We start from the raw sequence: 18661 nt of genomic DNA, 5'->3' as shown, positions 1-18661 counted from the left end.
GTAGCAGACACTGGGTGTTCTACAATTTAACTTAATTCTGACACTACCTGGAGGTAGTGTCAGATCCCACAGGTTACAGGCTCAGTCCCACAGGACTACCCCTACTTTAGATGCCAATTGCAAGTCCAGGTTGTTACCCGTGCTTCTGACAGACTGGCTATAAATCAGAGATTTCTGTGACCCCCTCGGGTTCAATTAATTTGCTAGAATGGCTCAGAGAAGTCAGGGAAACTAACTTATTTACTAGATGACTGGTTTATTATAAAGGATCTAACTCAGGAACAGCCAGATGGAAGAGATGCATAAGGCAGGATATAGGGGAAGGGGTTTAGAGCTTCCGTGCTCTCTAGGTGTGTCACCTTCCCACTACCTCCACAACTTCACCAGCGTGGAAGCTCTCCAAACCCTGTAGTTTAGTGATTTTTATGGAGGCCTCATTATGCAGGCATGATGGATTAAATCATTAGCCGTTGGTGATTAATTCAACCTCCAGCCAGCCCTTTTTTCTTCCTCCTGGAGGTTGCAGGGAGTGGGACTGAAAATTCCAACCCTTTAATCACCAGGTTGATTCCCCTGGCAATCAGCCCCCATCCTTAGGGGCTTTCCAGAAGTAAACTCATTAACATAAACACAGATGTGGTTGAAAGGGGATTGTTATGAATAACAAAGGACACTTTTATTGCTCTTTTCACTTTGGAAATTCCATTTGTGGGAGGTTTTGCTTTGTTTTCTGACTTTCTTAATTGTGAAATTATTTAATAATTATTATTTTTTGCATTTTAATGTGATGTGAAATGTTCAAGTATTTCAGTGAACTTTTCAGAAAGTACAATAACTAGTTGAAATTAATACAACAGTTGATTGAAGATAAGGCTTTTTTTCACTGTTAATTTGAATTTTGGTAATTTAAAGTATAATTCTGAGTCTTGTAAAATTAACCACAAATACCTCTTTGTTGTTAAATCATTGTGTTATATCTAGAGATGGTTGTCACTATGGTTAGATCTGTTGAATGTACTTGAAGGGAAGGAATGCTATCCTCTATCCACTCTGGGTCCTTTCTGGCTGGGCTACAAATTAAATTGACATGAGACCGAATAGCAGGAGAAAATCAAACAAAGCTTTATAATGTGTACACATGGGAGAGACCAGGAAAACTGAGTAACTTGACAAAATGGCAGAGGTTCTCATCTTAAATACTATTTTCAGCTAAAGACAAAGGATGTTGGGGGTGGGGGGAGTCAGTTATGGGAGGTTACCAGAAAAACACAGTAAATAAAAGTAAGGTTATTATGCAGATTTAAGGCCTTGCTTTCCCCACTGGTAAGTTTCTAGAGATGAGGTCATCCCCCCTTCTTCCTGGTACAGAGAGGGAGATACCTTTACAAATGGAGATTTCCCTTACAAATGTAAATGTTTGGTAAACAGAACTTTGATAAGAATGGGCTTGGCAAGGACCCTCCCAATTTATCCATACTCAGAGTTATCTATGGTGATGGCCTGTCCTGGGGACAGGCCTTCTATCTTAAATCCTTTTAGGCAGTTAGTGGCAGGGGATGTCAAAGTTTCTTTCCGAGTCTTCTGAGCCTTTATTGTGTTTAGCTTGAAATAATCCACATACCAGAGTGACACATCTTGGGGTGGCCTGCCCTGAACCCCATCATACTCAAGTTACTTTCAGTCTTTAAAGTTATTGATAATAGTTACTTTTTGAGATGTACTAATTTATGTCAATTGATAGTTAATTTTCTGTCACCAATTGTAGACTGTTGATAGTTGTCTGCTTGGTTGTTCTGGATCTTTATAGTCAAATTGGGTTTTAGTTTTTTCTTTAGTCGTGCAATGCTTTTTTATCCAGTCTGACAATCCTTTTTATCTTTTTTATCTATTCTGACAGTTTCTGTCTTTTACATTTACATTTAATGTAATTGTTGATGTGATTGGATTAAAATCTGTCATTTTGAAAGCTGTTTATTTGTTCCAACTATTCTTTGTTTCTTTTTTCTGTCCTTTTTTTTTTTTTTTTTAAGATTTTATTTATTTATTTTTCCCCCAAAGCCCCAGTAGATAGTTGTATGTCATAGTTGCACATCCTTCTAGTTGCTGTATGTGGGATGTGGCCTCAGCACGGCCAGAGAAGCAGTGCATCGGTGCACGCCTGGGATCCGAACCCGGGCCGCCAGCAGCAGAGCGCGCGCGCTTAACTGCTAAGCCACGGGGCTGGCCCTGTCCTTTTTTTTATTGAGTATTATTTTATGATTCCATTTTATTTTTCCTATTGACTTATTATTTATATCTCTTTTAAAAACTGTTTAGTGGTTGCCCTAGAGTTTACAGTACACATATTTAATTAATCGCAGTCACTTTGAAATAATGTTATATTGCTTCATGTGTAGTGTAAAGACTGTAACATTATACTCCCAATTCCTTTCTACCCTCCTTTGTGTCATTTTGGTATACATTTTACTTTTGCAAATGTTATAACACACAATACAGTGATGCTATTTTGTTTTAGATAGTTAATTGTCTTTTAGAGCAATGGAAATAAAAAATAAGGAATTCTATACTTTCTTTTATTTGTGCCATCTCAAGGGCTGTTATGTAGATCACAGTTTCTGTCTAGTATCATCCTCTTTTTGCTGGAAGAGCTTCCTTTATCACTTCCTGTAATGTAGACCTATTGCCAATTAATTCTCTATTTTTGTTTTTCTGAGAAATTCTTTACTTCTGCATTTTTATAGAACTGCTTTGTTGAGTTACAACTCGCATGCCATACAATTCATTCATCATACAATATATTCATTTAAAGTGTACAGTGGTTTTTAGCCATTAACAGTGGTGCAGCCATCACCGCAGTCTAATTCTAGAACATTTTCATCACCCCAAAAAGAAATACAATACACTTACCAGTCACTCAAAGCCCTTATCCTGCCCAGCCCTAAGCAATTACTAATTTACTTTCTGTCTCCATAGGTTTGCCTATTCTGGACATTCCATATAAATGGAATCATATAATATGTGGTCTTTTGTGACTGGCTTCTTTCACTTAGCTTAGTGTTTTGAGGTTCACGCATGTTTTGGCATATATTAGTACTTCATTCCTTTATTGCCAAATAATATTCCATTATATTGATGTACTGCATATTGTTTATCCATTCATCATTTTATGGACATTTGGGTTGTTTCTACTCTTTGGCTATTATTACTAAAGTCGCTGTGAACATTCATGTGCAAGTTTTTGTGTGGACTTATGTTTTTATTTCTCTTGGATATATACCTAGGAGTGAAATTCCTGGGTCATGTGGTAACTCAATATTTAATTGTTTGAGAAACTGCCAGACTGTTTTATCAAGTGGCTGCACCATTTTACATTTCTACCAGCATCATATGAGGGTTCCAGTTCCTCCACATCCTTGCCAACACTTATTTTTCTCTTTTTTAAAATTTATAGCTGTCTTAGTGGGTGTGAAGTGGTATCTCATTGTGGTTCTAATTTGCATTTCTCTAATGACTAATGATGTTGAGCATCTTTTCGTGTGCTTGTTGGCCATTTGTATATCTTCTTTGGAGAAATGTCTATTCAGATCCTTTGCTCATTAAAAATATTTTTTATTGTGGTAAAATACATATAAAATATACTATTTTAATCATTTAAAAATGCTTTTAACATGAAAGCGGTGTTGAATTTTGTCGAATGCTTTTTCTGTGTCTTTTGAGATGATCATGTGGGTTTTGTCTTTTATTCTCTCGATTTGGTGTATTAATTGATTTTCTTATGTTAAATCAACCTTGCATTCCTGGGATAAAGTCTACTTTGTCGTAGTGTATAATACTTTTTCTATGTTGCTTAGATTGGTTTGCTAGTATTATGTTGAGGATTTTTGCATCTCCAGTTATAAGAGATATTGGTCTGTAGTTTTCTTGTGATATCTTTGTCTGGATTTGGTATCAGGCTAATACTGGCCTTGTGGAATGAGTTGGGCATTGTTCCCTCCTCTTTCAGTTTTGGAAGAGGATTGGTATTAATTTTTCTTTAACTGTTGCACAAAATTCACCAGTGAAGCCATCTGGGCCTGGACCTGGGCCTTTGTGAATAGTTTTTTTTGTGTGTGTGTGAGGAAGATTGGCCCTGAGCTAACATCTGCCAGTCCTCCTCTTTTTGCTGAGGAAAACCGGCCCTGGGCTAACATCCATGCCCATCTTCCTCCACTTTATATGGGACGCCGCCACAGCATGGCTCGACAAGCGGTGCATCGGTGCGCACCCGAGATCCAAACCGGCAAACCCAGGGCCGCCGCAGCCGAACCCTGCACTTAACCGCTTGTGCCACCGGGCTGGCCCCTTTGTGAATAGTTTTTAATTACTAATTCAGTCTGTTACCTGTGGTGTTCTATTCAGATTTTCTGTTTCTTCTTGAGTCACTTTTGGTAGTTTATGTCTTTCTAGGAATTTGTCCATTTCATCTAAGCTATCTAATTTATTGGCATACAGTTGTTCATAGGTGTTCCCTTATAATCCTTTTTGTTTTTGTAAGATCGTTGGTAATATCTGCACTGTCATTTCTGCTTTTAGTTATTTGAATCTTCTTTTTTTTTTCCCGTTCCCTTTGGAGTTTGTCAGTTTTGTTGAAGTTATCAAAAAAACCAACTTTTCGTTTCATTGATTTTCTTGTTTTTCTATTAATTTCTCCTCTATTCTTTATTATTTCCTTCCTTCCACTTTCTTTAGATTTACTTTGCTCTTTTTTTCCTGTATCTTAAGGTGGAAGTTTAGCTTATTGATTGGAGATCTTTCTTTTTTAATACAGGCATTAGACAGCTGTAAATTTCCCTTTAAGTACTACTTTAGCTGCATCCGATTAGTTTTGAAGACATATTTTCATTTTCATTCACCTCAAAGTATTTTCTATTTTCCCTTGTGATTTCTTTGTTGACCTATTAGTTATTTTAAAGTGTTTTGTTTAATTTCCATGTATGTGTCAATTCCCCAAATTTCTTCTTTCTATTAATTCTAATTTTACTCATTATGGTCGGAAAACATACTTTGTATGTTTTTATCCTTTTATGTTTATTGAGGCTTATTTTATTGCCATTTTATGGTCTGTCCTGGAGAATATTCCACGTGCTTGAGGAAAATGTATACTTTACTGTTGTTGGATGGAGTGTTCTGTAGCTATCTGTTTGGTTTAGTTGGGTGGAATGTTATGTAGATATTTGTTTGGTCTAGTGGGGTTATATTGTTGTTTAAGTGTTCTGCTTCCTTGTTGATGTTGTGCCTAGTTCTCCCTCTTACTGAAAGTGGTATGTTGAATCTTGTAAATTTTTGACAGATATTTCCCCTGGTTACAGAATTCTGGTTTGTCAGTTTTTTCTCTCAGCATTTTCAAGATATCACTCCATTGTCTTCTAGCTGCAGAGTTTTTGGTGAGAAGTTGGCTTTAATTCTTATCTTTATTCTTTTGTATGTAACATGTCTTTTTTTCTCTGGCTGCCTTCAATATATTCTATAACTTTGTTTTTTTCCACTTTGAATATGATGTTTAGGTATGAATTTTGGGGGGGAGGAGCATGGAATATATTTTTCTTGATATTCTTTTTGGATCTGTGGTTTGGGGTCTTTTATTATATTACGTATATATGTATGTGTATATATAAATTTTGTTTTGTTAAGAATTTATTTTTTACATTAGGGTTCATTCTTGGTGTTGTACATTCTATGGGTTTTGACAAATATATAATGACATGTATCCATCGTTATGGTATCATACAGAGTATTTTCACTGCCCTAAAAATCCTCTGTGCTCTGCCTGTTTATCCCTCCCCTACTTCCCCTGCCAGTCTCAAGCAACCACTGATCTTTTTACTGTCTCCATAGTTTTGCCTTTTCCAGAATGTCATATAGTAGGAATCATACAGTATGTAGCCTTTTCAGATTGACTTCTTTCACTTAGTAGTGTACATTTAAGGTTCCTTTGTGTCTTTTCATGCTTTGGTAGATTATTTCATTTTAGCGCTAAATAATATTCCATTGTCTGGATATACCATAATTTATTTATCCATTCACCTATTGAAGGACATTTTGGTTGCTTCCAAGTTTTGGCAATTAAGAGTTAAGCTGCTATAAATATTTGTGTGCAGGTTTTTGTGTAGACATGAGTTTTCAGCTCTTTTGGGTAAATACCAAGGAAGTGGTTGCTGGATTGTATGGTGAGAGTACGTTTTGAAGAGTTTTGGAAGAAACCACCAAACTATCTTCCAAAGTGGCTGCTCTGTTTTGTATTCCCACTATCAATAAATGAGAGTTCCAGTTGCTCGATACCCTTGCCAGCATTTGGTGTCGTCAGTGTTACAGAATTTGGCCATTCTAATAGGTATTTAGTAGTATCTTATTTTTGTTTTAATTTGCATTTCCCTGATGACATATGATGTGGAATATCTTTTTATTTATTTATTTATTTTATTTATTTATTTATTTATTTTTTCTTTCCCCCAAAGCCCCAGTAGATAGTTGTATGTCATAGCTGCACATCCTTCTAGTTGCTGTATGTGGGACGCGGCCTCAGCATGGCCGGAGAAGCAGTGCATCGGTGCGCGCCCGGGATCCAAACCCGGGCTGCCGGCAGCAGAGCTCTCGCACTTAACCGCTAAGCCACGGGGCCGGCCCGAGGAATATCTTTTCTTATGCTTATTTACCATCTATATATCTTCTTGGTGAGGTGCCTGTTAAAGTATTTAGCCCACTTTTTAATTGGTTGTTTGTTTTCTTATTGTTGAGTTTTAAGAGTTCTTTGTATATTTTGGATAACAGTCCTTTATCAGATGTATCTTTTGTAAGTGTTTTCTCCCAATCTATGGCTTGTCTTCTCATTCTCTTGACATTGTTTTTTGCAGAGCAGGAGTTTTTGATTTTTAATCAAGTCTAGCTTATCAATTACTTCTTTCATGGATTGTGCCTTTGGTGTTATATCTAAAAAGTCATTGCCATACCAAAGGTCATGTAGATTTTCTCTTAAGTTATCTTCTAGGAGTTTTATAGTTTTGTGTTTTATATTTATGTTTTTTAAATGTTTACATTTAAAACATAATATAAATTTAAAATTTTTTAAAAACAGTTTTAAATTAAAAAATATTTTAAAACAATTTTAAATTTTAAAACATAATTTAAATTTAAACAAAAATGTTTTACATTTATTTTTTTAAATGTTTACATTTATTATATATACATTTATTATTACATATTGAGTTAATTTTGGGCAGGTGTTAGGTCTTTGTTTAGATTTATTTTTTTGGATATGGATGTCCAGTTGTTCCAGCAATGTTCGTTGAAAAGGCTCTCTTTGTTTCATTGTATTGCCTTTGCTCCTTTGTCAAAGATCCGGTGACTGTATATATGTGGGTCTATTTCTGGGCTCTCTGTTCTGTTCCACTGATCTGTTTGTTCTTTTGCCAATACCACACTATTTTGATTACTGTAGCTTTATATAGTAAGTTTTCAAGTCAGGTAGCATCAGTCCTCCAACTGTGTTCTTCTCCTTCAATATTGTATTGGCTATTCTGGATCTTTGGCTCTCTCCATATAAACTTTGGAATGAGTTTGTTGCTATTTACAAAATAACTTGCTGGGATTTTGATTGGGATTGCATTGAATCTACAGATCAAGTTGGGAAGAACTGACATCTTGACAGTATTGTCTTCCTATTCTTGAACATGGAATATCTCTTCGTTTAGTTAGTTCTTCTTTGATTTTGTTCATAAGAGTTTTGTAGTTTTCCTCATATAGATCTTATACATTATTTTGTTAGATGCAGACCTCAAGTATAAGTATTTAATTTTGGGGGTGCTAATGTAAATGATATTGTGTTTTAAATTTCAGATTACACTTGTTCATTGCTAGTATATGAGAATGTGATTGAATTTCATATATTAACCTTGTATCCTATAACCTTACTATAATTGCTTATTAGTTCCAGTATTATTATTATTTTTTTTTTTTTTGTGAGGAAGATCAGCCCTGAGCTAACATCCATGCTAATCCTCCTCTTTTTGCTGAGGAAGACCCGCTCTGAGCTAACATCTATTGCCAATCCTCCTTCTTGTTTTTTTTTTCCCCAAAGTCCCAGTAGATTGTTGTATGTCATAGTTGCACATCCTTCTAGTTGCTGTATGTGGGACGTGGCCTCAGCATGGCCGGAAAAGCGGTGCATCCGTGCGCGCCCGGGATCCGAACCCGGGCCGACCAGGATTATTTTTGTTGATTCTTTTAGATTTTCTACATAGACGATCATGTCATCTGAGAACAAAGACAGTTTTATTTCTTCCTTTCCAATCTGTATACATTTTATTTCCTTTTCTTGTCTTTACTGCATTAGCTGGTATGTCCAGTACGATGTTGAAAAGGAATAGTGAGACGGGACATCCTTGCCTTGTTCCTGTTCTTAGTGGGAAAGCTTTTAGTTCTCGCCATTAAGTGTGATGTTAGCTGTATGTTTTTTGTAGATATTCTCTGTCAAGTTTAGGAAGTTCTCCTCTATTCCTAGTTTACTGAGAGTTTTTATCATGAATGGGTGTTTGATTTTGTCCAGTGATTTTTCTGCATCTATTGATTGTGTGGTTTTTCTTTTTCATCCTGTTGGTGTGTTGGATTACATTAATTGATTTTTGAATGTTGAACCAGCATTACATATCTCGGCTAAATCCCACTTGGTTATGGTGTATAATTCTTTTTGTACATTGTTGGATTCGATTTTTTAATATTTTGTTGAGGATTTTTGCATCTGTGTTCATGAGAGATATTGGTCTGTAGTTTTCTTGTAGTGTTTTGGTGTTAGGGTTAATGGTGGTCTCATAGAATGAGTTAGAAAGTTTTCTTTCTGCTTTTATCCTCTGAAAGAGATTGTAGAGAATTTATATAATTTCTTCCTTAAGTGTTGTTAGAATTCACCAGTGAACCCAGCTGGGTCTGGTGCTTTCTTGTTTTGGAAGGTTATTAATTATGGATTCTATTTCTTTAATAGGTATGGACCTATTCAGATTGTCTGTTTCTTCTTATGTGAGTTTTGGCAGATTGGATCTTTAAAGGAATTGGTCCATTGCATCTGGGTTATCAGATTTGTTGGCATAGAGTTGTTCATAGTATTCCTTTTTTATCTTTTTGATGTCTATGAGATCTGTAGTGATATTCCCTCTTTCATTTCTGATACTGGTAATTTGTGTCCTCTCTTTTTTTTCTTAGCCTGGGTAGAGGCTTACCAATTTTATTGATCTTTTCAAAGAACTAGCTTTTGGTTTGGTTCATTTTCTCTGTTGATTTCTTCTTTTCAATTCCATTGATTTCTGCTGTAATTCTTATTATTTCTTTTCTTCTGCTTTCCTTGGATTAGTTTGCTCTTTTCTTCTAGTCTCCTGAGGTGGAAACTTAGATGATTGATTTTAGATCTTTCTTTCTTTTTTTTTTTTTTGTGAGGCAGATCAGCCCTGAGCTAACATCCATGCCAATCCTCCTCTTTTTGCTGAGAAAGACTGGTCCTGGGCTAACGTCCGTGCCCATCTTCCTCCACTTTATATGGGATGCCACCACAGCATGGCCTGACAAGCAGTGCCTTGGTGCTTGCCCGGATCTGAACCTGGGCCGCCAGCAGCAGAGCGCGTGCACTTAACCACTACGCCATGGGGCCAGCCCATCTTTCTTCCTTTGTAATATGTGCATTCAATGCTATAAATGTCCCTCCACTGCTTTTGCTGCATCACACAAATTTTGATGTTTTGATTTTCATTTAATTCAAAATATTTTTATATTTCTCTTGAGATTTCTTCTTTAACTTATTTGTTATTTAGAAGTGTGTTGTTTAATCCCCATATATTTCTGGATTTTCTAGTTATCTTTCAGGTATTGATTTCTAGTTTCATTTCATTCTGGTCTGAGAGCAGACATTGCCTGATTTCTGTTGTTTTAAATTTGTTAAGGTGTGTTTTATGGCCCAGAAAGTGGTCCCTCTTGGTGAATGTTCTGTGTGAGCTCGAGGAGAATGTGTATTCTTTTGTTATTGGTTGAAGTAGTCTATAAATGTCCATTATATCCAGTTGATTGATTAATGATGATTTTTTTAAAATTTATTTTTTATTTATTTTTATAATTTATTTTTTATTGCAGTAACATTGGTTTATAACATTGTATAAATTTCAGGCATACATTATTATATTTCTGTTTCTGTATTGATTACATCATGTTCACCACCCAAATGCTAATTACAATCCATCACCACACACATGTGCCTAATCATCCCTTTCGCATTCCTCCCTCCTGATGATATTGTTGAGTTCAGCTGTATCCTTACTGATTTTCTGCCTGCTAGATCTGTCCGTTTCTGATATGGAGGTGTTGAAGTTTCCAATTATGATAGTAGATTTTTCTGTTTCTCCTTGTAGTTCCATCAGCTTTTGCCTCACGTAGTGATGCTTATTGTTAGGCACTTACACATTAAGGATTGTTATGTCTTCTTGGAGAAATGACCTCTTTATCATTATGTATTACCCTTCTTTATCCCTGATAACTTTCCTTGCTTTAAAGCCTGCTCTATCTGAAATTAATATAGTTACTCCTACTTTCTTTTGATTAGTGTTAGTGCAGTATATTTTTTACATCCACTTACTTTTTTTTAAGATACCAGCCTGTATTTTTCTTTTTTCTCCCCAAAGCCCCAGTACATAGTTGTATATCCCAGTTGTAGGTCCTTCTAGTTTTTCTGTGTGGGACACTGCCTCAGCATAGCTTGATGAGCGGTGAGTAGGTTTGTGCCCAGGATCCAAACCGGTGAACCGTGGGCTGCTGAAGCGGAGCATGTAAACTTAACCACTACACCACCGGGCGGCCTTCCCATTTACTTTTTATCTATATTTGTCTTTATATTCAAAGTGGGTTTCTTGTAGACAGCATATAGTTGGGTCTTGTTTTTTGATCCACTCTGACAATCTCTCTTTTAATTGGTGCATTTAGTCCGTTGACATTCAGAGTGATTATTGATATAGTTGGATTAACATCTACCTTATTTGTTACTGTTTTCTATCTTTCACCCCTCGTCTTCATTCCCATTTTTGTCTTCCATTTTCTCCCTTCCTTTTGTGGTTTTAATTGGGCATTTTCTTTTTTTTTTTTCTTTTTCTTTTTTTTTTGTGAGGAAGATCGGCCCTGAGCTAACATCTGCCAATCCTCCTCTTTTTGATGAGGAAGACTGGTCCTGGGCTAACATCCGTGCCAATCTTCCTCTACTTGTATATGGGACGCTGCCACAGCATGGCCCAACAAGTGGTGCATCAATGCGTGCCCGGGATCCAAACCGGCAAACCCCGGGCTGCCCCAGCAGAGCGCGCACACTTAACCGCTTGCGCCACCGGGCTGGCCCCTAATTGGGCATTTTCTATGATTCTGTTTCCTCTTCTTTTTTAGTATTTCAGTTAGAGTTCTTACTTTACTTTTCTTAGGGGTTGCCCTTGAGTTTGCAATATACATTTACAACTAATCCAAGTCCACTTTCAAATAACACTATACTGCTTCATGGGTATTATGTGTACTTTATAATAACAAAATAATGCTGATTCCTCCCTCCCATCCCTTTATCATTGCTGTCATTCATTTCATGCATACATATATATAAATAAGATATTTAAGCATACATAATCAAGTACATTATTGTTATTAGTTTTTTGGACAAACTATTATCTGTTAGATCAATTAAGAATAAGAAAAATAAAAGTGTTTATTTTGCCTTCACTTAATTCCTTCTTTGATACTCTTCCTTTGTTTATATAGATCCGAGTTTCTGACCTATATTGTATTCCTTCTGTCTAAAGAACTTCTTTCAACATTTCTTGCAAGGCAGGTCTACTGGCAACAGACTTCTTCAGTTTTTGTTTGAGAAAATCTTTATTTCTCCTTCACTTTTGAAGAATAATTTCATAGGGTGCTGAATTCTATGTTGGTAGTGTTTTTCTCTCAACACTTTAAATATTTCACGCCACTCTCTTCTTGCTTTCATGGCTTCTGAGAAGTCAGATGTAATTCTTATCTTTGTTTCTCTGTAGGTAGTGAATTTTTCCTTTGGCTTCTTTCAGGATTTTTTATTTATCTTAGATTTTTTGGCATTTTTTTCTGTTTGGTATTCTCTGAGCTTCCTGGATCTGTGGTTTGAAATCTGACGTTATTAATTTGGAAGAAATTCTGAGTCGTTATTGTTTCACATATTTCTTTTGCTCCTTTCTCTCTTTCTTTTCCTTCTGGTAATCCCATTACATGTTTCTTACTTGTTTTGTAGTTGTTCCACAGTCCTTGGATATTCTGTTGTATTCTTTTCAGTCTTTGTTCTCTTTACTTTTTAGTTTTGGAGATTTCTATTAATATATCCTCAAGCTCAGATTCTTTCCTTGGTTGTGTCCAGTCTATGTATAAGCCCATTGAAGGCATTCTTCCTTTCTTTTTGTGTTTTTTTTTGTGAGGAAGATCAGCCCTGAGCTAGTATCTGATGCCAATCCTTCTCTTTTTTGCTGAGGAAGACTGGCCCTGGGCTAACATCCATGCCCATCTTTCTCTGTTTTATATGGGACACCACCACAGCATGGCTTAACAAGCGGTGCGTCGGTGTGCGCCTGGGATCCAAACTGGCAAACCCCGGGTCGCCAAAGTTGAGGACACACACTTAACCACTGTGCCACTGGGCCGGCCCCTTTAATTTATTTTATAGTGTTTTTGATCTTTAGTATTTCTTTTTGGTTCTTTCTTAGGATTTCCATTTCTCTATTTACATTGCCTGTCTGTTTTTGCATGCTCTGTACTTTATCCATTAGAGCCCTTAGCATATTAATCATAATAGTTTTAAATTCCCAGTCTGATAATTCCAACATCTCTGCCGTGTCTGGTTCTGATGCTTACTCTTCAAATTGTGTTTTTTGCCTTTTAGTATGCCTTGTAATTTTTTCTTGATAGGTGGACATGATGTACTATAAATAGGCCTTTACTAATGTGGTGGTAAGGGGTGGGGGTAAGGGAAGTATTCTGTGATTAGGTCTCAGTCTTTCAGTGAACCTGTGTCTCTGGACCATGAACTTCACAAGTGTTTTTCAGTTTTTTTCCTATCCCCTTTGTGGGGCAGGTTGGCTAGAGTAGGTTGGAGTTTGGTATTTCCCTTCTTCCAGGTCGGTCAGACTCCGATAATACCCCGTCAGTTTAGGCTCTGGTTAACTAGTTTCTCCTAGGGCAGGCCTTCTTAAAAAGAACAGAGTGCTGGTATATTTCAACATAGTTCCTTTTCATCTTTCCCTGTGGTATGCTCAAGAGGAATTTTCTCTGGTATTTATTTTGAGAACCTTGTTGAGCTCTTGGAGGTAAAACTCACAAAAGTATGGGGGGGGCTCCCATGAGTGAGTTCCCCTGGAGTTTTTAACTCTCAAACTTGTACACACTGGGCCTCCAGCAATTTGTCAATTGCAGTTTAGATTTTCCTACCTTCGCACTGGTTTCTGTGGCAGTTTCCGCTATGAATTTCTGCTCTGATAAGCCGTGACTCCTTGTATTTCCCTCTCTGTCTCTCCATCTTGGAGGCTGCAGTTTGCCCTATGTCCTTCTCTCTCGTGGCTCCAAGAAGAGTTGTTGATTTTTCAGTCTGTTCAGCTTTTTACTTGTTGTTAGGACAGAGTGGAGAATTCCAGTCTCCTTACATGTGGAACCAGAAATTGGTTGAGTCATCCCCATTATATTTTCAGTGTCATCCCCATTATATTTTCATTTGGCTTTTACACGTTTTATCATTTTTATGTCTTCATGATTAGCATTTTGATAACGTCTGATTCTCTTGAGTTAACATGCCATAATTTACTTAACCATTGCCTTGTTTTTAGGCATTTAAGTCAATGCTGTTATAGATGATAGTGTAGTGGATATCTTTTGTGTATGACACTTTCCTTCTTTTCAGTGATTACCTACGGTGAATTCCCAGAAGTGGTATCACTTCATTTGAGAATGCACATCTATAAGGGTTATGACACAATGCCTTAATGCTCTCAAAAGTGTTTTATAAATTTACACTCTAACCGGCAATATATAGGTATATCAGCTTTACCACAATTGCAAAGCTGTATCTGTTTTGGAAAAGAAAGTAATTAGGAAAAGATTTGGGTGGGAAAATAATTTATCTGGTTTATTTTTTTGTTACAGTTATGTGTTGCTTAACAGTGGTGATACATTCTGAGAAATGCATGATTAGGTGATTTCATCATTGTGTGAACATCATAGAGTGTACTTACACAAACCTAGATGGTGTAGCCTACTGCATACCTAGGATATATAGTACTAATCTTATGAGGCCACCGTCGTATATGTGGTCTGTCGTTGACCGAAACATTCTTGTGCAGTACATGACTGTATATGAAATGTTCCCTTTCACCCTTTTTAAATACCCACAAATTATTATAGGTTCCTTGATGTACTGTCTAGTTTCGTATTCTGGATTGTTAACAGCCTGTTTGCACATCTCAGTGGAAGGCTGACCTGAATGGTGGGAGACGTTGATCATCATAAATTATGACCAGCATAATCGACTTCACACAAATTGTGTGCTACTATGTGTTTAGCTCAGCAGAATCATTTGATAAACTGAGTTGAGCCAATTCAATTGGAGATTCTAAAGGTGACATTTGCTGACATTTTCCTTAAAGGAGCATGCTTCCAAGTGGGATTCCAATTTGTTTTTCTCTTTCTTCTAATGGTTGGATTCTTACATAGTAGAGAGGTCAGGTAAAATGTGTCCTAGTCAACAATGATGTTTATTGGACTTTAGTCTCAGATCGTGGTTGATATGTGAAAGTAAGAGACAGTAACCAGTAGATGACAGGGTCCTTTTAATTCTTTTTTTAAAAATTTTTTTTTCTTTTTCTTTCTTTCTTTTTTTTTTTTTTTGTGAAGATGATCAGCCCTGAGCTAACATCCATGCCAATCCTTCTCTTTTTGTTGAGGAAGACTGGCCCTGGGCTAACATCTGTGCCTATCTTCCTCTACTTTTTTTTTTTTATATGGCTCGCCGCCACAGCATGGCCTGACAAGCGGTGCGTTGGTGCGTGCCCGGGATCCAGACCCGGGCCGCCAGCAGCGGAGCACATGCACTTAACCGCTACGCCACAGGGCCGGCCCCATCCTTTTAATTCTGATTGTAGTTGAAGTAAATATGTAATGGCGTCTTTGTCAACTTGTGTACTTATATGCTGTCAGTAAAATATACATAAAATGACTAAGTTAGAAAGAGAATCTGAATTAAAGTTTTAGATTTCTTTAAATAATACATAATAATACATAATTTAGTTATTAATTAATAGTAATAATTAACAATTATTGGGCACTTATGTGCCAAGCACTATTCTAAGTGTTTAACATGTATTAAATTATTTAATCCTCATAACAGCCTTAAATATTATTACCTCCATTTTATATATGTGTGAAATAAAACAAGTATTACAAAATGATGATATTTACACGAGAATCCCTAAAGTCAATAGTATATTTACTCTTCAGATGTGTCCACAGCAGATTAAAGAAACAAAATAAAAAGGGGGAGGGAGATTATCGGAGACCAGCACCAGTATCCAGGTACAGGGGATAAATAACCTGCTCAAGATTGCACAACTAAAGAGGCAAAAATCAAGATTTAAACCCAGCAGTCTGGCTGTGGAGCTTCCTCCGTGTGTACTAGAAAACAGAATTGTAGTTCTTTATATATTCTGGTCCATTTTTTTTCTTTTATAGTTTTTCTTTCTGGGTCTTATCAAAGCAATCTTTGAGTACCCCAAGGTTTCAAAGATCTTCATCTGTGTTTTCTTATAGAATTTTTATAGTTTTTAGCTTTTACATTTAGATATATGATCCATTTTGAGTTAATGTTTGTATATAGTGTGAGGTAAGGGTTCATTTTTTTCCTTATGGATATCCAATTGTTGTAGCACCATTTGTTGAAAAGCCCATCCTTCCTTGTTGGAAATCAATTGAAAATCAGTGTGCAGATCTATTTCTGAATTTTCTGTTATATTCCATTAAACAAGTTTGTTGGCATTTTGATTGGGATTATGTTGCATCTATAAATCAATTTTGGGAAAAATGATCTCTTATTTTCTGAATTAGTATGGTATTACTTTTTTCTTTATTCTTTGATAGAATTCACGAGTGATGAATGTCAGATGGCCCTGGGATTTATTTTATGGAAAAGTTTTTAATTACAAATTCAATTTCTTTAATAGTTATAGGGCTATTCAGATTTTCTATTTCTTTTTGTGTCAGTTTTCATAATTGGTGTTTTTCGATAATTTTTTTTTGTTTCTGCTAACTCAGTGTTTCTCAGTCCTTTTTTCATGGTTGTTCCCTGAAGGATCCTGTTAGACATTTTTTTCCTAACCACGGCTGTCCCCATGAAATTTTAATACCACAGAAAACGCTGTATATCCTGTTTATGTATCAATTATATATCTGTGTTTTATACATAGAGTAAGATTTTTTGACCTCCAAGAACCAATTTTTGTCCATTTGGGAATGATGTGTCACCCCTGTTGAGAATGCATGATCCAAGTTGCATTATTGGCATAGAATTGTCCAAAGTATTATTCTTTTCGTGACTGCAGAATCTATAGTGATATATCCCCTCTTGTATTCCTGATGTTGTCAATTTGTGTTTTCTCTTCTTTTTTTCTTGATCAGTTTAGTTAGGATTTTATAAATTTTACTGACCTTTTTGTAGAACCAATTTTTTGTTTCTTCAATTTTTTTCTCTATTGTTTGCCATCTTCTATTTTCTTGATTTCTTCTCTTTATCTTTCTTTCTACTTACTTTGGGTTAATTTCACTCTTCATTTTCTAGCTTCTTAAAGTGGAAAGCTTGGATCATTGATTTTAAATGTTTTTTCTTCTCTAATATGATCATGTAAAGTTGTACATTTCCCTGTAAACACTGCATTAAGTGCATCCCACAGATTTTGATATGTTATGTTTTCATTCTCATTAGAGTCATTTCAAATTCAATTGGATGCATTTTTTTTTTTTATAAACTAATTCCGTAGTCCTTTTTTTTTTTATTTCCCCCCCAAAGCCCCAGTAGATAGTTGTATGTCATAGTTGCACATCCTTCTAGTTGCTGTATGCGGGACGCAGCCTCAGCATGGCCGGAGAAGCGGTACGTTGGTGCGCGCCGGGGATCCCAACCCGGGCCGCCAGCAGCGGAGCGCGCGCACTCAACCGCCAAGCCACGGGGCCGGCCCTGGATGCATTTTTATGTTTGGATTCAGTTTTAGGGATCGCTCATTTTTTAATTTTACTTTTAAAAATATATTGAACATTTACATGAATCTGTAAGTCAAAGATATACAGAAAGGTATAGTCAAAGAAGTGTCACTCCCTTCCTTATCACTCCTACCATGTTCCTAACTACCTGTAGGTAACCACATGGGTTAGTTTCTGATTTATCCTTCTTGCGTCATTTTTTGCAAAAATAAACAGGTATGTGTATATTTTCTTATTTCTCCTTTTTTACACAAAAAACAGCATACTATATATACATACTCTTATACTTTGCTTTTTCTTTTCTTTTTTCTTTTTTTACTTAATATTATATCCTTGAAATCATTCTATTCCCGGTCCATATATATCTTCCCTATTCTTTTTTACAGTTATATGTTTATATGACAAAGTTTATTCAAGCAATGTCCTATGTTAACTAAGTAGATTCCAGTGTTTTGCAAATTCAAACAATACTGCAATGAAAAATGTAGTGCGTTTGCTTTTTTTTTTTTTAATTGGAAGTGTATCTTTGGAGTAAATTGCTGGAATTGGGATTGCTGGGTCACATACACAGTTTGTTAGACATTGCCAAAATCCTCTCTATAGGCATTATACAAAGTGGCGATGTTCTAATTCTGTCATTTCTTTTACGTTTAGAGCTGAAGTAGTTCTTTAAAGAGAAACTTCTTTTCATCTGTTTGGTTCCCCTGTAGTATAGCTTGTATTGGAGGAGTAGGGCAAAAGTTTGATTCTCTTTTTTTTTTTTTTTTTTTTTTTTGTGAGGAAGATCAGCGATGTGCTAACATCTGCCAGTCCTCTTCTTTTTTTGCTGAGGAAGACTGGCCCTGGGCTAACATCCGTGCGCATCTTCCTCCACTTCGTATGGGACGCCGCCACAGCATGGCTTCCCAAGCGGTGTGTCGGTGCGCGCCCGGGATCCGAACCGGCGAACCCCAGGCCGCCGCAGCGGAGTGCGCGCACTTAACCTCTTGGCCTCTGGGCTGGCCCCTGATTCTCTATCTTTTTACTTACTAGTTTTCAGAATAATTGATTAACATTCTTCAACAGTGAGCAGTTAGTTGTGTGTTTTTTTTTAAGTATCATCATGAACTCATAGATTTAAACATATTAAATGTGTTTTAGTTCATTGCATTCATTATCCTTATTGATGTTCCACTTGTTCCATTTTTGGCCAGGAGAACCTTTTTAAGTTGGCTGTTAAAGTTCTTTTTTTTTTTTTTTTTTTTTTTAATTTTATTTATTTTTCCACCAAAGCCCCAGTAGATAGTTGTATGTCGTAGTTGCACGTCCTTCTAGTTGCTGTATGTGGGACACGGCCTCAGCATGGCTGGAGAAGCGG

General features: G+C 36.4%; 1 protein-coding gene across 4 annotated transcripts in view; it reads left to right on the top strand.

The window, feature by feature from the left end:
- The window catches only part of UIMC1 (ubiquitin interaction motif containing 1), a 128225-nt gene that overhangs the window by 42548 nt on the left and 67016 nt on the right, over window positions 1–18661 (top strand). The gene's annotated exons all lie outside the window — the stretch shown is intronic.

The sequence above is a fragment of the Diceros bicornis genome, chromosome 1 (assembly GCF_020826845.1).
Source record: "Diceros bicornis minor isolate mBicDic1 chromosome 1, mDicBic1.mat.cur, whole genome shotgun sequence".
NCBI lineage: Eukaryota > Metazoa > Chordata > Mammalia > Perissodactyla > Rhinocerotidae > Diceros > Diceros bicornis.
Note: the sequence above shows the minus strand (reverse complement) of the source record. Positions and strands in the feature narration are given on the sequence as shown.